Source organism: Pleurodeles waltl, chromosome 2_2, assembly GCF_031143425.1.
Source record: "Pleurodeles waltl isolate 20211129_DDA chromosome 2_2, aPleWal1.hap1.20221129, whole genome shotgun sequence".
In the NCBI taxonomy this organism is placed as follows: Eukaryota; Metazoa; Chordata; class Amphibia; order Caudata; family Salamandridae; genus Pleurodeles; species Pleurodeles waltl.
The window spans coordinates 588,543,197-588,568,327 of NC_090439.1; the positions used below are offsets into that span (position 1 = coordinate 588,543,197).

The 25,131-nt window shown below is 47.7% G+C and overlaps 1 protein-coding gene across 1 annotated transcript in view; it reads left to right on the top strand.

Annotated features, from left to right (window-relative positions):
* The window catches only part of SPIDR (scaffold protein involved in DNA repair), a 1,761,208-nt gene that overhangs the window by 718,281 nt on the left and 1,017,796 nt on the right, over window positions 1-25,131 (top strand). The gene's annotated exons all lie outside the window — the stretch shown is intronic.

Here is a 25,131-nt window from a genome sequence, read left to right on the forward strand (position 1 = left end):
CAACATGTCAGTAATATCCTGCTACCCAAGCAGTTGTCAGAACGTTACATTTTAGTTACTCTGCAGAACCAGCAGTAGTCACACATAACACACAGGTTACTTATTGTTCTGCAACATAAGCAGTAGTCAGGAGTTACATTACAAGATAAATGCACTTGTCATAGAAATATCATAAATGCCCATATCAGGAACATTTTAAAAACATATGGCAAGTCATAAGAATACATCAGCCTAGAATGTCCATAAAAGGAACATTAGCAAACATATATGTAACAGATTATAAACAAATACCACCCCCTCCAGGTTTTTATAACGGGCCGCTCCTGGAGCCCTCGATCTCTGCTCCCTGGGCCTCAACTGGCCCTCCAGAAGGGGGGGTGGGTGGGAGGGCAAAGCCAGCAACACTTGGAGGCCACCACGGGGAACCGATGGCACGGGCGGCCTCCGGCGAGGCTTCTGCCCCGGGTCTCCCAAAGTATAATTCAGGGCTTCGGTAGGGCTGGCGGGAACTTCCGATGAGGCTTCCTTCCCCACACCCATCCTGCACATCAACAAGGGCTCCCAGGGACAGCGGGAGCCTCCGATGAAGCTTCCTCCCCCACCCCCACTCGTGCACCACACAATCAGGGGCTCCGGGAGGTGGGGAGCCTCTGAGGAGGCTTCCTTGTCCGCCCGATCATCTCCAGCCAAAGCAAGGAACTCGGCCGGGCCGTGACAGTGATCGTCCCTAAGTTAGGGCCTTTTTGTGCCGGGGGGGGGGGGGTACTCCTCAGAGCAAACCTCGCCCTGGGGGCACCAATAGGAGCACGCTTGCTCCGATTTCCTTTCCTTCGTGCCTTGGGGGCATAAGGCAGCGCGCTACCCTCGCACTTCACATGGACAGCCAGCCCGAGCTGCGGTGGTGATCTCAGGCAGTGGCAAAGCGCTTCAAAAGCGCAACGGAGGACAAAGGTAAGTGCTCACAGGGCGCCTGGGGCAAAACAAATAGAGTGTTCTCTAGGCGCTCATTACATCCACAGCCAAGAGCCCTCCAGGCACTAGATGACGAGGTCAAGCACTCCTCGTATTTTAGGCAGTTGCAGGGGTCAGGGGCCATGGCAGCCTGCCCCTGGGGGACAACAGTCAAAGAAAAGGGAGCAGAGGTGGCAGGGCCCAGCAGTAGGCCAGCGAAGGGGGATGCAGGCAGATAGTAGTCTCTCCTAGTGACCCAGTAGGTCACAGGTCAGCACAGCAGCAGCAGTCCATGGCAGTTCCTGGTGAGTCCCTCCAGCATTATTTTTCCAGTTTCAAGTAAGTTCCAAAGTGTGTCCCAACTGTGGGGAAAATTCCCCTGTACTTATACTCAGTTTTACAGTGTGTTTACAAAGAAGGGGAGAGGAGGTTCCAACCAGTTACAACTGGTCCTGGGAGTGCCCCCTCTCTCCTCTAGCACAGGCTCCAAACAGCAGTTGGGTGTAAACAACCCTATTTTGTGAGGCCAGGGCACAGCCTTTACAAATGCAGGTGTATCCCGCCTCTCCCTTCTCTCAGCCCAGGAAGACTATTCAGTACATAGATGCACCTCTGTGACACCTCCACCCTCCCTGTGTACAGGCTGTCTGAAAAGTATACCTTGGGGTGACTTACATGTAGTAAAAGGGGAGTTCTGGGCCTGGCAAATAAATTTAGAAGCCAGGTCCCTGTGACAGAAAACTGTGCACACAAGCCCTTCGCTAGCAGGTCTGAGACAGGTTTGGAAGGCTACTTTGGTGGGTGGCTCAAGCAGAGCTGCAGGCCCACTAGTAGCATTTAATTTACAGGCCCTGGGTATAGAGATACCACTGTACAAAGGACTTACAGGTAAATTAAATATGCCAAATAGGTATAAGCCAATCATACCAACTTTAGAAGGGAGAGCACCTGCACTTTATCACTGCTCAGCACTGATAAAGTGCTCAGAGTCCTAGAGCCAACAGTGAGGGGTCAGAAAAAATAGGAGGAGGAGGCAAAAACTCAGGGGATGAACCTGCCGCAAGGGCCAGGTCCAACAGGTGGGGATCAATTTTAACCACAATATGATGAGAACAATTTTTATCTGCACCTTCAAGAGGGCAGTGGACTGGACACTTCCCCAGATACATAACTTGGTTCTCCCCCTGGCCTTTCACAGAAGGGTCAGCCTCATTCATCAGGCGAGCAGCTGAAGTTCCAGATTTGCAATTAGCATTTGTTGAAGTGCAAACTAACGTCCTCACAGACATTTTACAACCTGGACAGACCTCATTCACACCTTTTCTGCCATTAAATAACACACTAATAGCAGGCACGGCACCTCCGCTAGGGTGGAGGAGCATCACCCCCCCCGCCAGCAGTAGCTGTAAACCTTTTACTATAAAACAATAATAAACTCTGTTTATTATTGTTTTATAGTCATAGAGGCAGGGCCAAGGGCTATGACTGGGACGGAGGGAGAGTGCACAGCAAAAACACAAATGCGCACTGGGCCCTCTCCAACCCGCCACTGTGTTGCCAGGTTGGAGAGAGCAGGCAGAGACTTCCACTCTGCCTCGGAGCGCCCTGGCTGGGCGCTCTGGCCAATCCGAATGCTGCTTTCATGGGAGCCTGTACCTGCAGCAGAGGAGCCGCATGGTGGTGTCGACGGCGAGTTAAGGTAAATGTATATATTTTGTTTTAATTAATGCCCTGCCCCTTCAAAGCGCCATGGGCCACTCCTGCCTAATAGGCACCCTCACGGGCACTTGGGCTAAATCTTGTTCCTACCTATATGTGAACAGATAAGTGTCACAATGCCACAGACTAACCCCAGGCGACCCAGTTTTCCTGAGGCTGCATTCTACTTCTGAAAGCGTGGTAGTGTAGGCATCTGTTGACAGGGTTAATCCATATTGTTTTCCGATGCCTCTTCAGACAGAGTCAGAAATAATTGAGGCACATGGAAAGTAGATGTTGTCATCAGCTAACCTCACCCTTTGGTCAGTGAGCACCAGTTGTTTGCTGGTAGGTACTTGCATGCATTATGGGATAAGATTGCCAGCAGTCGCAGAAACATTCCACAGCAGCTTGCCACAGAGACCATTCAGATGATCAGGATGCGGCCACATATGTCATATGATCAGGCTTGGACAGAACCAACAATTTAGGCAGAGTGATAGGAACTAGTGTGTTGCTCTGGCACTACGCATGGATGAGATCCAAAAGCTTTTTTGTTGGCATTCAACCATTGCTCTTGATTTGCCTTTTGATGGGCTTCACCTTTTTGGCAGGAAGACCGTTTCCACCCTCAAGCACTTCAAAGAATGTAGCGCTACTGCCTGCTGCCTCGGTCTCTCAATACCCAAAGGAAATATTATCAACAATTTTGGCCCATATGAAGCACTGATAGGGGTTTCGCCAACAGGCAGCGTCAGACCCAACACCTCAAGAGCAGGCACCCCAGACTATTTGGGGGCTGGGATCGGTCATCCAGTAGATAACCTCCAGGTTTGCAGGACCAGAAAACCTCCCAGTCCTTAGACTATCTGGCTGCAGCCTCCCAAGCCACTTTAGATTGCCCTTAGTGACAAATGGCCACTCCATAGCAGACAGAATCTGTCATTTTCTCCAAGGTTGGCAAGCCAGAACATCTGGCAGGTGGGTCCTGCAGATAGTCTAGCCAGGCTAATCTCTGCCATTCCTTTCCGAAGCTCTGCAACCTCCACCCTTATCAGAGCAGCATTCAGAGGACTATTTTACCATATTGCTGCAGGAAGCCCAGGCTTTTGTTTGAGAAAGGAGCCATAAAGAGAGCCCTAGTCTCCGAGATCGGAATTAGGTGTTACTCCTGGTATTTCCTAGTGCTGAAAAAGGGCAGCAGTCGTCATCCTATTTAGTATCTTCAGCCTCTCAATTTTTTCCTGTGGAAGGACAAATTCAAGATGCTCACCCTGGACCAGGTTCTATCTGTCCTGTATCCTGAAGACTGGATGGCAGCATTGGACCTACAGGACACCTATTTCCTTGTCCTGTCCTTCAGGCCCACAGGTATTACCCGTTACCTGTGGTTCAAGGTGAGCCACAAGCATTTTCTGTTTGCTGTGTTTGCTTTGGCCTAACCTGTGCCCCGTGTGTGTTTGTCATAGGTGATGGTGGTTGAAGCAGCATCCCTTTGGAGGTCGCTGGTAATAGTCTTTCCCTCTTTTGAGTGGCTGCTGAAGATGGGCTCACCGCAGTTAGTCACAGATCACTTCCAGATGGCAGCAAACCTCCTGACCTCATTGGGCTTCACATTCAACGTGTTGGAGCCACACCTGACTCCTTTTTAAGGCTCTCTTTCATCGGAGACATCCTGGATATGGTGTATGGTGTAAACTTTTTAATGCTGCGCCCCCAGTGGAAAAAAATCATTCTAATAAGTTGGCAGTTTTTAAATATGTCTAGACTTATGTAACCACTGCAGTTATGTTGCCTTGCTAAAAATGCAATCAAATACATAATTGCCAAACATACTATTCTGGTCACTTGACGACCTTGCCAGATGGCACATGCAGGCTCCACAGTGGGATGCGAAGTCTCAGTGGCCCCAGCAGCAAAGCTTGGCTTTGTGTTTCTGGATCACCTTCTGGTGCATCAGTGCCAGTTCTTGCATGACTTGGATTTTATGGTTGTTCCCAAACACAAGAGACTCGCCTTATGGGTATCTGTCACAGACATTTGATTAGGAAAGTCCCTACAAGGCTTAAACCCCTAGGTTTTAGGAATGGACAAGTTGCCTTGCACACTGGAAAGAAATAAAGGTGAGGAATCTGCAGCTAGATAGAGTATCCAGAGGAAGGAGCTTTACCCAGGGTAAGTTACTTGCTCTTACTGGCCTTGGAAGCTGCAGGGCTCCTGAAAATGTTGTGAGATGTGAATATTTTTCTCCCTGCTTCCCAATGTTGAAAGTAAAATGATTTTTTGAAGAGTAAAAATGCCTTCACATTCCTGTATAATTTTTGTACACGGGTTATCCGTTTCTTACAATTCATGTTTTCTTTACATTTGATAGCTCACATAAAAGAAAATATCTATATATTTTAAGTCCGGTTTTAGGCAAGATATTTTGTTTATCCCGAGAAATTTCAACAATACATACATACATACATACATACATATACATTATCGGGCCTTGAGGGAGCCCACGTCATCTATTGATCTGTTGTGTCTTTCACATGTTGTTTACGTTCACTACAGCATATCACATAGGGCAGCGGGTCAGTCCACTACAGCCATCGGCTGCATTCACCATGAGTGACCGCTTTGTGCTTGTACACATTGTGTACAACAGCTTAGAGAATATTCCCCTTCAGTGCTTGGAACTCGTGGGTAACTGACTGCTGTTTAACTGTTTAATTTTTTTGTCACTTTTATTTGAGTTTTGTTTTCTTTTTTCGTTTTTGCAAGGGCCGGCAGCTCCCACGCACTGTCGTTGGGCCCTCGTTTCAGCTTGCAGTGTGCTGGATCTCTCTGAGGCATCAGTAAATGAGCTTTACAAACCATTCAACGATAGCTGCAAATGGTACGCCCTGTTAAACCCCCCCCCCCCCCCCCCCCCCCTGCTATCTCTGAATGGGCTTTAACACCATTCAAGAAGGCGACCCGTAGGTGTATGAGCAAGCATTGGCGAAGGCAAAAGCACTGCAGTAATGAGAGTGAACTGGCCTTGGCAATTCTTGTTCTATCCTCCTGTTGGGCAGCAGTAGCATTACAGTGCCTTCTTGTGGCCGGTCACTGCTGATATGTCACTGATTTTGTAAATATTAGCAGGGCATCGCAGGTGTGGTGTTAGACAGGCCCCTGTGAAACAGTTACTGCCTGTTTTGTTTTTTGGGGTTTCTTTTTAGAATTGGACGAGGGCAGTATGCCACCTATTTAGTATGTTGCTTGGAAGGATGAAAAGCTAACTGGCTCCAAGAAAGCGTGAATATGAGAACTGCAATCTTAACCTATTCTGTTTTTGCACAGTTCGCTCATCTTAAGAATTACCCTTCTGTCACATTGGACCAGGAAACTGTTTGCAGTTTTGCTGTGTGGACGCCAGTTTGTATCAGAACAACTACCCGAGAGAAGCCATGCGGGATAGAACCACACAATCTCATGAATAAACCCGAAAACACCTGACCAAGCTCACTTGACAGTTTTTTCTGTGTGCCACAGACACTGTTGATGATGTAGATAAGAATTATCTGCTCAATGAGAGAGCGATCAGTTGTAATTTGGAGCTAAGAAAAGTGCACCATAGTCAGCAGGACACATGTAAAGCATAGGATGAAGTCGTGCACATAATTCCACTGTTTACAGCAGAAACAAACCGTGATTCCGGACAATGAACCAGCTGGCTAAGGCTCCTTTCTTCCATGCCGCCGGTGGTCGTGTGATCTGCCCTCCATATTAACGATCTGCCAGCTGGATTAGACGCTGCAAAGGGGTGGCAAGACAATGACCCGAAGATAGGCTTTGGAATCGTAGCAAATCAATCTGCAAGGAAGCTAATGTCAGCTCAAAAGACCCGCTTTATGCGTAGCTCCTACTGTCGGCTGAGTCAGGTTAAGGGATTTACTGTTGCAAATTAGAATTTGGGATACTGAGGAGGACTACTTCACTGCTTGTCCACCATGAGATTAAAACTTTGTGTTATTCCGGGATTTCTATATTTTGGTGCAGGGATCCCGGGGGGCAGATCACCGACTCAGGTAAAATACGTGCACCAACATTCTTGGTTTACTAGTCTCTAGGGACTGGAACACAGATTCTAGTAAGATCCCCACACAAAAATACATGATTTAAGACTTAATTCTCCTCTGAATAGGGAATAACACGCACACCTAGAAATACTAGTTTATAGTCTGTTTTCCCCCTTTCTGGAACTACAACAAGCCCACAGTTGTATCTATTTACCACCTGTCTGAAGCAGGTGTTAAGTGGGTGATTTGGTTTTGTTTTGGTCTGGGATGTGATTGGCAGTGGCGGGCAGGGAAGGGCCAGGAATAGACAGGAGAGCTGGGGAAATTGCTGTTCCCCATGCTGCATGAGGAGTGTGGGCAGGGGCAGATGCGGTAGCTATCCACAGCCCTTGCAGCTTCTCTGTTAGGTCCAGATATGGGATTACTAGATCCAGTATTTGCAGACTATTTATTCTGGATCTGGCAATACCATACATTTTATCCTCTGGTATCTTCCTGTGTATACCAATACAAGCTACTTGTACCTAAGTGTTTGCCTTTACAATATTTGGAGGAGCGAAAGTTCTGCCATCTCAACTGTGTAGGTTGAATTATTCTCACAGGGCAGTAACCTGCTGCAAAGGTAAGCATGTAAATATATAACATAACACATGATCAGAGTTTAGTTTCACATGCTGAACGTGCATAAACGTACCTGCCGCAGAACACAATAACCGTGTATCCTCTCCATAGTTCTTAATGATGATGGACCAGGGGCCTTATAATGTGAAGTGCATTGTGGTGCAACAGGCATGATCCCGTCCCCTCCTTTTGCACCCAGACGCTCTTTGGTATTGTAGAATGTGCCAAAAGAAATTGATAGAGGGCCCTCCTAACCGTATCACCCCACGGGGACAGGGCTCCTTGACTCAGAAAGAAGAAAAGGAGTCCCAAACAAAATAATAACCAATCAATACACCCTTACACTCCAATAACTAATCTCAAATACACCTCACACAATATAGCCCACTCAATCACTCCAATGATGAATCTCAAATAAAGGAATCAGTAAAACAACCCAATTTAATTAAATAGTTCCCAAAAAAGGGATTTTTACATTCCATAAAATTACAACAAGCTACCCATATCAAATAAAAACATACTAAATAAAACACACATTAACCCCTTCGCTGCCAGGCCTTTTCCCCCTCCTGTGCCGAGCCTTTTTTTGGCTATTTGGAGCAGTTCGCGCTTAGGCCCTCATAACTTTTTGTTCACGTAAGCTACCCACGCCAAATTTGCGTCCTTTTTTTCCAACATCCTAGGGATTCTAGAGGTACCCAGACTTTGTGGGTTCCCCAGAAGGAGGCCAAGAAATTAGCCAAAAAACAGTGAAAATTTCGTTTTTTTAACAAAAATTTGAAAAATGGGCTGCAGAAGAAGGCTTGTGGTTTTTTCCCTGAAAAGGGCATCAACAAAGGGTTTGCGGTGATAAAATCACCAGCTTCCCAGCTTTCAGGAACAGGCAGACTTGAATCAGAAAACCCAATTTTTCAACACAATTTTGGCATTTTACTGGGACATAGCCCATTTTTACGATTTTTTGTGCTTTCAGCCTCCTTCCAGTCAGTGACAGAAATGGGCATGAAACCAACGCTGGATCCCAGAAACCGCAACATTTCTGAAAAGTAGACAAATTCTGAATTCAGCAAGGGGTAATTTGTGTAGATCCTACAAGGGTTTTCTACAGAAAATAACAACTGAAAAAGAAAAATATTCAAATTGAGGTGAAAAAAACATAAATGTTTCTCTAAGTTTTACTCTGTAACTTTTTCCTGCAATGTCAGATTTTCGAAAGCAATATACCGTTACGTCTGCTGGACTCTTCTGGTTGCGGGGATATATAGGGCTCGTAGGTTCATCAAGAACTCTAGGTACCCAGAGCCAATAAATGACCTGCACCCTGCAGTGGGTTTTCATTCTATGCCGGGTATACAGCAATTCATTTGCTGAAATATAAAGAGTAAAAAATAGCTATCAAGAAAACCTTTGTATTTCCAAAATGGGCACAAGATAAGGTGTTGAGAAGCAGTGGTTATTTGCACATCTCTGAATTCCGGGGTGCCCATACTAGCATGTGAATTACAGGGCATTTCTCAAATAGACGTCTTTTTTACACACTGTCTTACATTTGGAAGGGAAAAATGTACAGAAAGACAAGGGGCAATAACACTTGTTTTGCTATTCTATGTTCCCCTAAGTCTCCCGATAAAAATGATACCTCACTTGTGTGGATAGGCCTAGCGCCCGCGACAGGATATGCCCCAAAACACAACGTGGACACATCACAGAAAACAGACCTGTTTTTAGCAAAGTGACTACCTGTAGATTTTGGCCTCTAGCTCAGCCGCCACCTAGGGAAACCTACCAAACCTGTGCATTTCTGAAAACTAGAGACCTAGGGGAATCCAAGATGGGGTGACTTGTGTGGCTCGGACCAGGTTCTGTTACCCAGAATCCTTTGCAAACCTCAAAATTTGGCTAAAAAAAACACATGTTCCTCACATTTCTGTGGCAGAAAGTTCTGGAATCTGAGGGGAGCCACAAATTTCCTTCCACCCAGCGTTCCCCCACGTCTCCCGATAAAAATGATACCTCACTTGTGTGGGTAGGCCTAGCGCCCGCGACAGGAAACGCCCCAAAGCGCAACGTGGACACAGCCACATTTTTGAAGGAAAACAGAGGTGTTTTTAGCAAAGTGCCTACCTGTAGATTTTGGCCTGTAGCTCAGCCGCCACCTAGGGAAACCTACCAAACCTGTGCATTTCTGAAAACTAGAGACCTAGGGGAATCCAAGATGGGGTGACTTGTGTGGCTCGGACCAGGTTCTGTTACCCAGAATTCTTTGCAAACCTCAAAATTTGGCTAAAAAAACACATGTTCCTCACATTTCTGTGGCAGAAAGTTCTGGAATCTGAGAGGAGCCACAAATTTCCTTCCACCCAGCGTTCCCCCACATCTCCCGAAAACAATGATACCTCACTTGTGTGGGTAGGACTAGCGCCCGCAACAGGAAACGCCCCAAAGCGCAACGTGGACACAGCCAAATTTTTGAAGGAAAACAGAGGTGTTTTTTGCAAAGTGCCTACCTGTAGATTTTGGCCTGTAGCTCAGCCGCCACCTAGGGAAACCTACCAAACCTGTGCATTTCTGAAAACTAGAGACCTAGGGGAATCCAAGATGGGGTGACTTGTGTGGCTCGGACCAGGTTCTGTTACCCAGAATCCTTTGCAAACCTCAACATTTGACTAAAAAAACACATGTTCCTCACATTTCTGTGGCAGAAAGTTCTGGAATCTGAGAGGAGCCACAAATTTCCTTCCACCCAGCGTTCCCCCACGTCTCCCGATAAAAATGATACCTCACTTGTGTGGGTAGGCCTAGCGCCCGCGACAGGAAACGCCCCAAAGCGCAACGTGGACACAGCCAAATTTTTGAAGGAAAACAGAGGTGTTTTTTGCAAAGTGCCTACCTGTAGATTTTGGCCTGTAGCTCAGCCGCCACCTAGGGAAACCTACCAAACCTGTGCATTTCTGAAAACTAGAGACCTAGGGGAATCCAAGATGGGGTGACTTGTGTGGCTCGGACCAGGTTCTGTTACCCAGAATCCTTTGCAAACCTCAAAATGTGGCTAAAAAAAACACATGTTCCTCACATTTCTGTGGCAGAAAGTTCTGGAATCTGAGAGGAGCCACAAATTTCCTTCCACCCAGCGTTCCCCCACGTCTCCCGATAAAAATGATACCTCACTTGTGTGGGTAGGCATAGCGCCCGCAACAGGAAACGCCCCAAAGCGCAACGTGGACACAGCCAAATTTTTAAAGGAAAACAGAGGTGTTTTTTGCAAAGTGCCTACCTGTAGATTTTGTCCTGTAGCTCAGCCGCCACCTAGGGAAACCTACCAAACCTGTGCATTTCTGAAAACTAGAGACCTAGGGGAATCCAAGATGGGGTGACTTGTGTGGCTCGGACCAGGTTCTGTTACCCAGAATCCTTTGCAAACCTCAAAATTTGGCTAAAAAAACACATGTTCCTCACATTTCTGTGGCAGAAAGTTCTGGAATCTGAGAGGAGCCACAAATTTCTTTCCACCCAGCGTTCCCCCACGTCTCCCGATAAAAATGATACCTCACTTGTGTGGGTAGGCCTAGCGCCTGCGACAGGAAACGCCCCAAAGCGCAACGTGGACACAGCCAAATTTTTGAAGGAAAACAGAGGTGTTTTTTGCAAAGTGCCTACCTGTAGATTTTGTCCTGTAGCTCAGCCGCCACCTAGGGAAACCTACCAAACCTGTGCATTTCTGAAAAACTAGAGACCTAGGGGAATCCAAGATGGGGTGACTTGTGTGGCTCGGACCAGGTTCTGTTACCCAGAATCCTTTGCAAACCTCAAAATTTGGCTAAAAAAACACATGTTCCTCACATTTCTGTGGCAGAAAGTTCTGGAATCTGAGAGGAGCCACAAATTTCCTTCCACCCAGCGTTCCCCCACGTCTCCCGATAAAAATGATACCTCACTTGTGTGGGTAGGCCTAGCGCCCGCGACAGGAAACGCCCCAAAGCGCAACGTGGACACAGCCAAATTTTTGAAGGAAAACAGAGGTGTTTTTTGCAAAGTGCCTACCTGTAGATTTTGGCCTGTAGCTCAGCCGCCACCTAGGGAAACCTACCAAACCTGTGCATTTCTGAAAAACTAGAGACCTAGGGGAATCCAAGATGGGGTGACTTGTGTGGCTCGGACCAGGTTCTGTTACCCAGAATCCTTTGCAAACCTCAAAATTTGGCTAAAAAAACACATGTTCCTCACATTTCTGTGGCAGAAAGTTCTGGAATCTGAGAGGAGCCACAAATTTCCTTCCACCCAGCGTTCCCCCACGTCTCCCGATAAAAATGATACCTCACTTGTGTGGGTAGGCCTAGCGCCCGCGACAGGAAACGCCCCAAAGCGCAACGTGGACACAGCCAAATTTTTGAAGGAAAACAGAGGTGTTTTTTGCAAAGTGCCTACCTGTAGATTTTGGCCTGTAGCTCAGCCGCCACCTAGGGAAACCTACCAAACCTGTGCATTTCTGAAAAACTAGAGACCTAGGGGAATCCAAGATGGGGTGACTTGTGTGGCTCGGACCAGGTTCTGTTACCCAGAATCCTTTGCAAACCTCAAAATTTGGCTAAAAAAACACATGTTCCTCACATTTCTGTGGCAGAAAGTTCTGGAATCTGAGAGGAGCCACAAATTTCCTTCCACCCAGCGTTCCCCCACGTCTCCCGATAAAAATGATACCTCACTTGTGTGGGTAGGCCTAGCGCCCGCGACAGGAAACGCCCCAAAGCGCAACGTGGACACAGCCAAATTTTTGAAGGAAAACAGAGGTGTTTTTTGCAAAGTGCCTACCTGTAGATTTTGGCCTGTAGCTCAGCCGCCACCTAAGGAAACCTACCAAACCTGTGCATTTCTGAAAACTAGAGACCTAGGGGAATCCAAGATGGGGTGACTTGTGTGGCTCGGACCAGGTTCTGTTACCCAGAATCCTTTGCAAACCTCAAAATTTGGCAAAAAAAAACACATGTTCCTCACATTTCTGTGGCAGAAAGTTCTGGAATCTGAGAGGAGCCACAAATTTCCTTCCACCCAGCGTTCCCCCACGTCTCCCGATAAAAATGATACCTCACTTGTGTGGGTTGGCCTAGCGCCCGCGACAGGTAACGCCCCAAAGCGCAACGTGGACACAGCCAAATTTTTAAAGGAAAACAGAGGTGTTTTTTGCAAAGTGCCTACCTGTAGATTTTGGCCTGTAGCTCAGCCGCCACCTAGGGAAACCTACCAAACCTGTGCATTTCTGAAAACTAGAGACCTAGGGGAATCCAAGATGGGGTGACTTGTGTGGCTCGGACCAGGTTCTGTTACCCAGAATCCTTTGCAAACCTCAAAATTTGGCTAAAAAAACACATGTTCCTCACATTTCTGTGGCAGAAAGTTCTGGAATCTGAGAGGAGCTACAAATTTCCTTCCACCCAGCGTTCCCCCACATCTCCCGATAAAAATTATACCTCACTTGTGTGGGTAGGCCTAGCGCCCGCGACAGGAAACGCCCCAAAGCGCAACGTGGACACATCCACATTTTTGAAGGAAAACAGAGGTGTTTTTTGCAAAGTGCCTACCTGTAGATTTTGGCCTGTAGCTCAGCCGCCACCTAGGGAAACCTACCAAACCTGTGCATTTCTGAAAACTAGAGACCTAGGGGAATCCAAGATGGGGTGACTTGTGTGGCTCGGACCAGGTTCTGTTACCCAGAATCCTTTGCAAACCTCAAAATTTGACTAAAAAAACACATGTTCCTCACATTTCTGTGGCAGAAAGTTCTGGAATCTGAGAGAAGCCACAAATTTCCTTCCACCCAGGGTTCCCCCACGTCTCCCGATAAAAATGATACCTCACTTGTGTGGGTAGGCCTAGCGCCCGCAACAGGATATGCCCCAAAACACAACGTGGACACATCACAGAAAACAGACCTGTTTTTAGCAAAGTGCCTACCTGTAGATTTTGGCCTCTAGCTCAGCCGCAACCTAGGGAAACCTACCAAACCTGTACATTTCTGAAAACTAGAGACCTAGGGGAATCAAAGATGGGGTGACTTGTGTGGCTCGGACCAGGTTCTGTTACCCAGAATTCTTTGCAAACCTCAAAATTTGGCTAAAAAAAACACATGTTCCTCACATTTCTGTGGCAGAAAGTTCTGGAATCTGAGAGGAGCCACAAATTTCCTTCCACCCAGCGTTCCCCCACATCTCCCGAAAAAAATGATACCTCACTTGTGTGGGTAGGCCTAGCGCTCGCGACAGGAAATGGCCCAAAACACAACGTGGACACATCACATTTTTTCATAGAAAACAGTGCCTACCTGTGGATTTTGGCCTCTAGCTCAGCCGGCACCTGGGGAAACCTAGCAAACCAGCGCATTTTTTTAAAACTAGAGACCTATGGGAATCCAAGATGGGGTGGGGCTCTGACCAGGTTCTGTTACCCAGAATCCTTTGCAAACATCAAAATTTGGCCAAAAAACACTTTTTCCTCTCATTTCGGTGACAGAAAGTTCTGGAATCTGAGAGGAGCCACAAATTTCCTTCCACCCAGCGTTCCCCTAAGTCTCTCCATAAAAATGGTACCTCACTTGTGTGGGTAGGCCTAGCGCCCACGAAAGGAAATGTCCCAAAACACAACGTGGACACAACATATTTTTTCACAGAAAACAGAGGTGTTTTTTGCAAAGTGCCTACCTGTGGATTTTGGCCTCTAGCTCAGCCGGCCCCAGGGGGTCGCCCCCCACCTCTAAAAAAACAAACATACAAAAAAGAAACACACAAAAAAAAATTGCCCTGGCGCCTAGAGGTTTCTGCCCCCCCCCTGGTGGCAGATCGGCCTAATAATAGGCCGATCTGCCCCCAGGGGGGGCAGAAATGGCCTAAAATAAATTTGCATCCCCCACCCCCCCACCAGGAGCGACCCTTGCCTACAAGGTCGCTCCCCTTGCGTGACGGCGCAAAAAAAGAGATCTGTGGTGCCTAGTGGTTTCTGCCCCCCTTGGGGGCAGGTTGACCTAAAATCGGCCGATCTGCCCTCAAAGCGGGCAGAAATGGCCTAAATACATTTTGCCCCTCCAGGGGAGCGACCCTTGTCTAAGGGGTCGCTCCCCATCTGTAAAAAATAAAAAATAAATCCCTGGTGCCTAGTGGTTTCTGCCCCCCTTGGGGGCAGATCAGCCGAATCAAAATAGGCTGATCTACCCCCCAGGGGGGCAGAAATGGCCTAAAATAATCCCCCCCCCCCAAGGGAGCGACCCTTGCCTAAGGGGTCGCTCCCCTTGCGTGAAATTCACGCCAAAAAAAAAAAAAAAACCCTGGCGTCTAATGGTTTCTGCCCCCCTTGGGGGCAGATTGGCCTCATCAAAATAGGCCAATCTGCCCCCAAGGGGGCAGAAATGGCCTAAATATAATTTGCTCCCCACCAAAAAAAAAAAGAAAACATAACAAAAAGAAGAAAAAAAAAAGAAATGATCCCTGGTGCCTAGAGGTTTCTGCCCCCCCTGGGGGCAGAAAAGGCCTTCCCAAAAAAATGCCCCCCCTGGGAGCGACCCTTGCCCAAGGGGTCGCTCCCGTTGCGTGAAATTCGCGGGGAAAAAAAACTCACTGGTGTCTAATGGTTTCTAAAGGCTTCCCCTTCCATCCCTGACTTTGGGGGGGTGGAGGGAAGCACACAGAGGGAGCGAGAGCGCTCCCTCTGGGCTGTGTGCCGAGGACGTAGTGGTTACGTAACCACTACGTCCTCGGCACAGAAGGGGTTAAGAAACGCCATAGACATAAGGGAGACAAAAAAGACATCCGTTTTCATCTATTGTCTATACGCTGTCCCAATTTTGGTAAATGCAGGCCTATCAATTTCTGCACACAGTCCTCTAGGCCCGTTCCAATGGGTCCAGCAGTCCAATTAGCGTTGAGCCGTTTCGGTGCTTATAAAACAGTTCTTCCACCACCTTCTTCAGGACAAATACATACACTCCCAACGTATATCGTTCAAATCTGCATCCAGCATAAAACAACCAGATCACTGCTCACAAGGTCACAAATCCATATTCAAGTCTATGCCTTGTGCTCCATAATATTCAGAACAGTAAAATAATTTTTCATGGAACCTTCTTATTCTTTGTAAAAACTTTCTAATGATATGAAGAATCCAATAATCTCCAATTGGGAATTCGTCCTTAGTCCGAATCGCAGGGCAGCATGCTCCACCGTTCTATTTTCAATCGTTCGTAGAATGTGCAACAGATTCTTTCCAGCAGAATCTTAACGCATCGTTCCCTCATTTAGAAGGTAGCATGACCCTATGCTGTATTACAGACCCGGGCACAGAGGTAAAGAGGTCATAAGAAGGCAAATTGACTGCACAACCCAGAGGTGCCGCACAGTCTGCACACCAAGAGAGCATTCATTGAAAGGAGTGAAAAGAGGTCCTTTGCATGACCCCCTAAAAAGGGTGCAGTGACTCACTGCTCCTGCCTGCAGGGAGGTCTCTGTTCCCCATTCAAATGCAGGGTGAGTTGCTGCCTGCACAGTCAAAGGCGACTAGCGGCATCAAGCAACCACTCTGCCTTTCACTAATGCACGGCTCCCAGGACAGGCGTGAGTTCACTGCTGTGTTGGGGGCAGTGCATTCATTGTGAATGGGGCACACTGACCGTCTGCGCCGGACGCACCCAGCTTACTGCGCCCTGACTGGTCTTCTCCCAGTGCATCAAGTTAGGGGGGGGTGGGGCTTGGGTTGTGGGGAGTATACATCCAGCTTAGTGCGCCAGACCAGTCTTTTCCCAGTGTATGACGCTAACCGTGCATACAGGAAGGGATGCAGCTTGGTAGCCTGGGTTTTGTCGGCAATGTTACTGTTGATTTTTCACGTTGTGCATCAAGAATAAAAGGCAAAACAGTGACCGTTGATGTATAACAGAAGAGAGGGAGAGATCGAGATGTACATCTGGATGCTGAATTTCAAACTATGAAACCAGCTACATACTGCAATCAGTATCTGCTTCCCTGTTTTTCAAATTGTCTGATCCTAGGGAAACATTTCATTTCACAGAACTTCCTTTTTCTGTGTTACCAAATATGAGAGCACTCTTAAATACTCAAGTTCAGGATGTGCGCTGTACAACCACCTCTTATGTTTGATTGAATAGACTACACCACGGCGCTGCCTGTAATAAGAACATAGACCATGTTTAAGGTTTACATGACCACTAACTTGCCTCTAAGTCCACAAATGGCATTGTCGTGCAGGGTGAGGGGGGAGGTAAGACATTAATGGTTTAAGTTCATGTTTAAAAACTATCACTGCTAATACATTTCTGGGCAGTGACATAATCTGATGTAAAACGCTTCCGCATATTAAAGAAATGTCTTTTTTGAATTTGGAAGAGACTATATCATATTGTTATACTACTTTTGTTTCACAATATGCATACCAAACTTTTTAATAGCTTGGCTTGTGCACAGACTCTTAGAGTTAAGCCAAACACTTAGCTTTCCTCTGGCTCAGCTCACCCTATTCATTTGGTTGCGCTTTCATCTGTATTTGCAACTCCGGCTTTGTTCATTGGGCCGCCATTCTTGTGATAAAATGATTTGTAAATGGTGAGGGCCCGAAACGGATATCTGCCCACATGCACGGATGTGACAACTCTACCATCAATGCTTAAATAAATATAGGGCCTGATTACAACTTTGGCGAAGGGGGTTAATCCATCCCAAATGTGACGATATCCCGCCTTCCGTATTACGAGTCCATTATATCCTATGGAACTCGTAATACGGTGGGCGGGACATCCGTCACATTTGGGACAGATTAACCCCCGCCGCCAAAGTTGTATTCAGGCCCACAGTGTTTACTGAAAAAATAGTAAATCTGCAGTCATAGAAGTACTTCAACAATAGGTGCAAATTTACTACTTTTTTGGTTTCGTAGACATTGGCAGTTGTATGCTTGGAAAGTAACATCACTCAACTGTTTCCAGGCATATTACTGGCATTCAAAGACCCAAAAGCTAATGGGATAAATGCTTGTGTATAGTCTAACCAGTGGCTCTAGCTCGGGGCAGCATTCCAACCCATTATTTTCACCCACTCTAGAGAGAGGCCCACCTAATGTGACTCATTACTGACCCTGTTCCTCATGGAAACAGTCCATCCTGAACCTTGGTCATCTCACCCCTCCACTCTACGCCCACTGCGTTTTTACATGTCAGATTTGAGATTCCCCCCTCCTTCCCACCCGACTATCACTGCTATACCCCTGCAACCAAGAGCAGTACACCTTATCTCTCATATAGGCCCTGATGGCCATAGAGATGGTCAAACCATCTGTTTTGAGAAGCCATATCTCTTAGTTCAGAGGGACATTTTTATCCTGGGATTTGACTTTATCATGAATCTTGATCATTGATTAGTATATATCATAGTAGATTATATATATATATATGTATATATATATATATATATATATATATGATGTGAGAGTGGAGCAGAAGATGAAGAAATGAAGAGGAAACAGAATCTTACGCTCAAGGGAGCTTTCATTTGTAGATTTTAAAGATCTAGGGCTTTGTAAGAAATGGGGCTGGCAAGACACACCCCATGCATGGCCATTCCATAATTCCCAAGATCAGGATCGTGAGGTAGGGAGAGGGAGTAGGAAAAATAAAGCAGCTCAGTAAACATTTTCCAAATTAAGAACATTTGTGTGGTCTGTAGTTAATGGTAATAGCTGAACAAGTGTGTTTAATAGGAAAATAATATCAAAGGAAGGAAAATGCAAAACATTGTTCCATCTGAAGGTTGAGAAAGCAAAATTATGAGCTGCATATATTAAATTTAAAATATATTCTGAAATTGTCTCTCACTGCTTTTCTTTTATTCTCATAGTCATAAACATACATACATTAGTAGCTAGCGCTTATGAGCATGTCTCTGTATAGCTATGTAGGCATGAGTGTCCCTAGCTGCTAAGGGCCCTTTTACAGTTTAGCCAGATTTAGGGGTGGGTTAGCTGGGTGAAAGGAATTAACATGCCCAGCGGGTATGTCTGCCCCTAAGTGCAGCTACTATGAGATATTCTGCCTGAAATGGGGGATGACGCGCAGATCCACTTTTCCATACCAAAATGTTCATGCAGATCCCAATTCTATGTGGAATAACGGGCCCTTTTCTGTTCCAATTTACCACAGGCTATAAGCAAGTGGTAAATTGGAGTGGCAGGAGCACTGTGGGTCAGAGGTGTAGGAAGGGGAGGACGTCTGGGGCCAGTAGTGGGTGAATGAAGACATAGGAGAACATTCCATATTTCCTCCTTCTAGAGGAGGGGGCAGGCAGGCCTGATTGACTCTCTGTTTCACTAGCCAACGTTTCTACCTGGTAAAAACAGGCCTTGTATTGTAAACCATGTAGTCCCAGACCTGAAATACCAGGGCACTTCTGACTAAGCAGAGACGTATCCCACCCAGATGTGTGTTATGATGAGGGCACAAAGCATGTGAAGGGCTTTGTTACTCAATGTTTTTGGGAAGGGTGGTCAACACATTTTCAAATTTTTACCCAAGGCTACTGACCCGAACAATCTAGTATTTGGCGATGCTTATGTGGAAGCTTAGAAAAGGTTTGAAATTCACTTTGGCAACCAGGTCAACATGGTTATGCAGATGCATACATTTTGTACTTGGCCACAGAAGAGTCACGAGACGGTTGATCAGTTCGTTACTGAGTTACATGAACTAGCCATTAAGTGAGGTTTATGAAATTTGACTGATCAGATGATCAGGGATCAACTATTTGTGCAGTGTAAGAATACAAGAATGCAGGAACGGCTGTGGACTGCGAGAAATCCAACTTCGAAGTAAGCTAATGACATTGCGAAAATAGTTAGAGTCAACATTTTGTATGTAGGAGATGCAGCAAATGGATGGTAGTAGAAGCAAAGATGTAAATGTGGTCGACAAAAGAAGAGGAGGTCCCCAAACCTTTGAAATGTTTTGGAGGTTGAAGAAAACAATTCTGACAGCAGAGCAAGAGTGATTAGAATTCCACCTACCACCATTGTTGACAAATCATCTTTTTTTTTTTATAAAGAGTTTTTATTTATTTTAGAGAAGAACAAAAACAAAACACAATGGAGATACATTGTAACAGTGAGTACAATACCAATACCCTAACACCTTCTTCGAGATATATCATCTGTCACATCCGTCTTACACGTCCTATTGGTCCCCGTGGGCTCCATAAAGTTTGGAGTAAATATTAGAGTTTGATCCCACCTCTACATCACGGGGTCAATAACCACCGTTATTACAGTATCTGAGGGAGATCATCATAATCTTCACATCACATGGCATGGGTTTGGCCCCTCAACCATTATAAAGCTAGGATTGCAGGCAACGGTGCCTCTTCCCCCCGGGTGAATCTTTGCTTCAAGGGAGTTTCTGGAGATTTCTGTTGGCCTAGGTTGGTCAAGTGGCCAGTAAACTCTCCCAATTCCCCCACACTCTATTGTATTTGTCTGGGCACCCCCTCGCCTCATATACAAGTTTTTGGCACCCTGCACACCAATCCACTCCTCGTCTCCATTTGGTGAGGGTCGGCGCTTTTACGGCCTTCCATTCCGACATGATGTCTCTTTTTGCCACCAGGCAGGCCACTCCCAGGAAGGTTCGATTCGCTCTGTTTAGCCCCGTCTCACCCATGGCCCCTAGCAAAAGTGGTATCGGGGATATCTCTACCGTTGACTGTAATACCTCGGAGATCTCCCCCATAATTGATCTCCAATATGACTCTATAGTTGGGCAGGCCCAGACCATGTGAAAGAAATCGGCTCCCGGTTGAGAACAACAGTGGCATTCATCTGTGGGTCGGAGATTAGCCCGGTGGAGTCTCTTAGGGGTAAGATAGGCTGCGTGTAGGTAAAGGGTTTGTAGCAACTGAAATCGTGTGGATATAGCTAGTGTTCGGGGGGCCATTAATGCTTCTCTCCAATCTAAGTCATCTATGGAACCCACCCATCCCTCCCATTTTTGGCGAAGCTCCTCGAGGGGTGGGGATGTATTAGCAAGGATAGAGCGGTAAATCTGGGAGATTCCCCCCTTGTTTAGGTATCCCATCATGACCTTTGCTTCCAGTGGACTGTACTCTGGGATGCTATCCCCTGGTCGTACGTGTACTAGTAGAGCATGTCTGAGCTGTAGGTATTTGTGAAACTGGGTATTATTTAAAGAGTATATTTTCTGAAGCTCCTCAAAGGACCGGATTTGTGAATCACCCCAGATGTCGCCCAGTATAGATATCCCAATAATGTCCCATTTCCGGAACCCCTTCAGTGTGGAGATTTCCCTCAGCCATTTTCCCTGCCAAAGAGGAGTCTGTTGAGTTAGACGAGACCACCACCCCGTGACCCTCTGTGCCGCTCGCCACCCCGTAAGAACCAGTCTGGTCACCTCGGGGATGGTTTGCGGGATCGCACCTCCGTATATAGCATTGAAAACCCCGTTATAGCCCATCGCCTGAAGTTCCAATCTATATGCGGGGTCTGTCCAGTCTCCCGACAGCCAGTCGTTAATCACCAGTAGGGGCATGGCCAGATAATAAAAATAAATGTTAGACATTCCCAGTCCCCCTTCGTAGATGTCCCTTTGACATGTAACAAGGGATAATTTGGGGTGGGAAGTGTGCCACAGGAATTGGCGCGCCATCGTCTCGATTTCGTTAAACCATTTCCGGGGGATTGGGTGTGGGAAGATCTGCAGCTAGTATAGGAATCTGGGGAATATCATCATTTTGTATAGTGCTATTCTACCCAGCGTGTTGAGCGGTAGATTCCGCCAGCGTTGAAGATCTTTTTTGGACTTCTTAAGGAGGGGTGTGATGTTTAGTTCCCATGTTAGTTCGGGGAGCAGAGTTATGTGAACCCCCAGATATTTAAAACTATTGCAGCGGATTGGAATGTTTTTTTGCCAGCTTACGCAATCTCTAGAGGGGTGTAGGGGGATCAGCAGGGACTTACTGGGATTCAGGGTTAGTCCTGAGGCCTGTGAGAAGAGGTCCAGGAGTTCTAAGACTCGCGGGCCACTTACTGCTGGGTTAGAGAGGTAAAGGAGGACATCATCCGCATACAATGCTACCCGGTCTTCCGGGCCCACGGGCCATGCCCAGCCCGCTACCAGTGGGTCCTCTCTCAACAGTTTGGCAAATGGTTTAATCGCGAGGGCAAAGAGCAACGGTGACAACGGGCATCCCTGACGGGTCCCGCGACGGATGGGGAATGGATCGGAAGCCACCCCGTTTACCTGGATATGGGCGGTTGGGTTGGAGTAAAGTAGTTTTACAAGGCCCCGGAATTTGGGTCCAAATCCATTCTTTCTTAGGACTTGTTCTAGGTACGACCAGTCCACAGTATCAAAGGCTTTTTCAAAGTCTATCAGGAGGAGGGCGAGGGGGGACCCAGTTAAGGTGCTGCGTTGAGCCAGTGCGACGTGCAGTCTCCTAATGCAGTGTCTGGTGCTGCGAGAAGGCATGAAGCCGCATTGATCTGGGTGTACCAGTGAGGGAAGCACCACCCTCAGCCTGGTAGCAAGCAAGGTTGATAGCACCTTAATCTCGGCGTTCAGCAGGGAGATTGGTCTATAAGCTGTGCAGTCACGCGAGGGTGGTTGGGTCTTTGGGATCACCACTATTGTGGCTTGGTCTATCCCGGTGGGGAAACGGACGATCCTCTCCGCTTCGTCAAACATATTAAGCAGGTGGGGGCTTAAAATGTCCCCGCATCTATTGTAGAGCTCAGACGGGAAGCCGTCTGGTCCAGGTGTTTTGCCTGACGCTAGTCTGGCTATGGCTGTCGTGATTTCGGCCAGGGTTATGGCTTCGTCCAGGATCTCCCTGGTCACCTGCGGAATTTTAGGAAGAGTCATGTCGTCTAGAAGGGGGGGGACTCCCTTTCAGTTAGTGGACGGGGGCGCACCGCGTATAATTGAGCTTAGTAGGAGGCAAAACTCGTAGCAATTTCACTGGGAGTCTTTGCGACCAAGCCTGCCATGTCCGCGACCTCGGGGATAATTCTGTCGGCTAGTGGGTGAGAGGCCAACCAGTGCAGGAGTTTGCTGTTTTTATCGCCCCATCCATACACACGAGCTGTCGATGCCCTCCAGGTGTGCTTTGCGGCCTCAAGCACCAAGTGCTTTATTTCTTCTCTAATCACTGTTAGACGTCTCAAAGCGGAAGCTGATGTGGCGGTGGTCTCAGACCGCTCTAGGGCTAGGGCTTTGGATTCGAGGGCTGTCACTTGCAGGTCGCGCGCTTGTTCGCGGGCGCGCACACGGTGCTTAGCGTAGCCTCTAAGTGTGGCCTTACATGCCGCCCAAACTATGCCCGGGGATTGTACGGACCCCAAGTTTTGATCAAAATATTGGGTGAGGTGATCCCTTATTTCAAGGGTATAATCATTATTCTGTAGGTACCATGCATTCATGCGCCACGTAGGACGCTGATTCGGGGCTATGTCCCCCAGTCTGATTCGTACTGGAGAATGGTCTGAGACTCCTCGAGGTAATATCTCAGCGCCAGTGACTCTAGATATGTCTAGTGCAGGCATGAACACAAGGTCAATTCTTGCCTGAGAGTGGTGAGCCGCTGAAGTGTGTGTGTGTACTGCCGTGATCTCGGGTGCCATGTCCTCCACACCTCACACAGCCCTAAGCCTGCAGTCCACCCGCTTAAATTGGTTGCCCTCCCGGCTCGGGTGGAGGAGGTAGGTCCGGATACATCTAGCTTATGGTCCAGGACAGAGTTAAAGTCTCCTCCGATAAGTGTGAGTCCCTGCGGGAGGCCTATAAGCGTCCGGCGGAGAGTTAGTAAGAAGGCATCGAAGCCGGCTGGGGGAGCATATGCACATACTAAATTAACCGGTGACCCGTGTAATGTACCGGTCACTGTTACAAATCTACCTTGTGGGTCTGATTGCGTGGAGGTGACCACTATGGGTAGTGAGTGATGGAATAAAATAGCCACCTCCCTGGAGCCCCTCGAGAAGCCTGCGTGGAAAACCTTGTCAAAGCCCCCCCGTGCTAGGATGGGGCATTTGGTTCCAAGTAAATGGGTCTCCTGTAGGAGGACCACCGAAGGGGCATATCTGCGCAGTGTGTTAAACACTGCGGATCTTTTGATTTTATCCAGGAGGCCGTTGACATTCCATGAGAGAATCTGTGTCAGTGAGGGAACTACTTGTGCCATGTCTGTGCGGTGGGAAATCGGGGACTCGACCAGGGACCCAGAGACGGACATATTGACTGAAAAGGATCTGTACGGCAGGTGTAGGTATTGCAACGGTAACTTGTCATAACCACTACACTAAGCCCTAACGTGAGCTTTAAACCCCCCAACCTCCACCCACTCCATACTTATACCCTTGAAGCATCTGTCGCCCTAATGCCCAACAGGGGCAACACAGCCGTATAGACTGCCATTGAGTGGAGTGGTGGACCCCTCCTGTGCGTCAGATCAATTGCAATTAACTAGCGAGAAACCCCTACCCTTAATAAAGTCGCTGGGGTGCACAACATAGCGCCGTCGTGGGTGTGACTCTGCTCCATTTGTGTGGGACGGTACCTGGTGCAGCCGGTGGGTCCCAGTGAACCGAAGTTTAGCACGTGCGAGGCCAATGTCAACCAAGTTCGGGGGACTGGCTCAGACGATCGTCTCTCTTTTCCTCTCCTGAGGCTCGATCCCCCGGGTGATCTACCGGTCCCTCCCCCGGTGGGGGGTCCAGGACAGGGCGGGTGCCCTCATCTGCTCAGGCGTTGGAGCTCCTGAGTCTTCCACATCTGGATCTAGTACGCTTTCGACCACTCCGCGTGTCCGCTCGTGCGTCCGGACGTACTTCTCGGGATCCCTCAGACGGACTAGTTGGGCCCCTTCGGTTCCCGATACCTTCTTCTGTCAGCCAGTCCCACGCCTCCTCGGGCGATTCGAAGAAGTGTGCCTTGCCGGCCAAGATTACCTTCAGGCGTGCTGGGAAGAGGAGCATATAGGAGAGTTGCATCGCTCTCAGTTTCTGTTTTACTTGTTCATATGATCGTCGCTTGGTTTGGACTTCGCGGGTGTAGTCTGGGAAAATTAACATTTTCTGATTGTCCCAAAGGAGGTCGGGGGAGCACCTGGCTTCTCTAAGGATAGCATCACGGTCCTTAAAATTGAAAAAGCGCGCTATCAGGGGTCTTCGGGGGCCGCCCGGCGGAGGCTGTGGGGCCAGGGCCCTGTGCGCTCGTTCTATCGCGAACCACGGAGAAAGAGAGTTCTCCGGCATCCAGGACTTAATCCAATTCTCCAGAAATTCAGTAGCTTTGCCATCCTCGGCTCCCTCCGGTACGCCAACGAAGCGCAGGTCGTTGCGCCTGGAGCGGTTCTCAGCATCTTCAGCCCTGCGGTGAAGTTCGCCAGTCCGAGTTTGTAGTTGGGCCACCTTGGTTGTAAGGTCGGGCAAGTCATCCTCCGTCCGCAAGACGCGGTTCTCTACCTCCGTAATTCGGTCCACTGTGTTTCTAAGATCGACAAATCATCTTTTAAGGGGTGCTACAGATGTAGGAGTATATTGCATTGCGCCACTTTCATAGGGTGTTTTGCTCATCATAAGTATTGTCGCAAATGTAGGAAGAGAGGGCACAATAGCCAGTGTGTGCAAAGATGGATGTAAGGACCAAGTAGCTGATATGTATGTAGACAGTGAACTTTCTGAGGAAGTGTTATGCATTGAGAATATTGGTGGTGTTAGAAATAACAGACCAAGGGCACAGTTTCTGGTGAACAGAACAGTG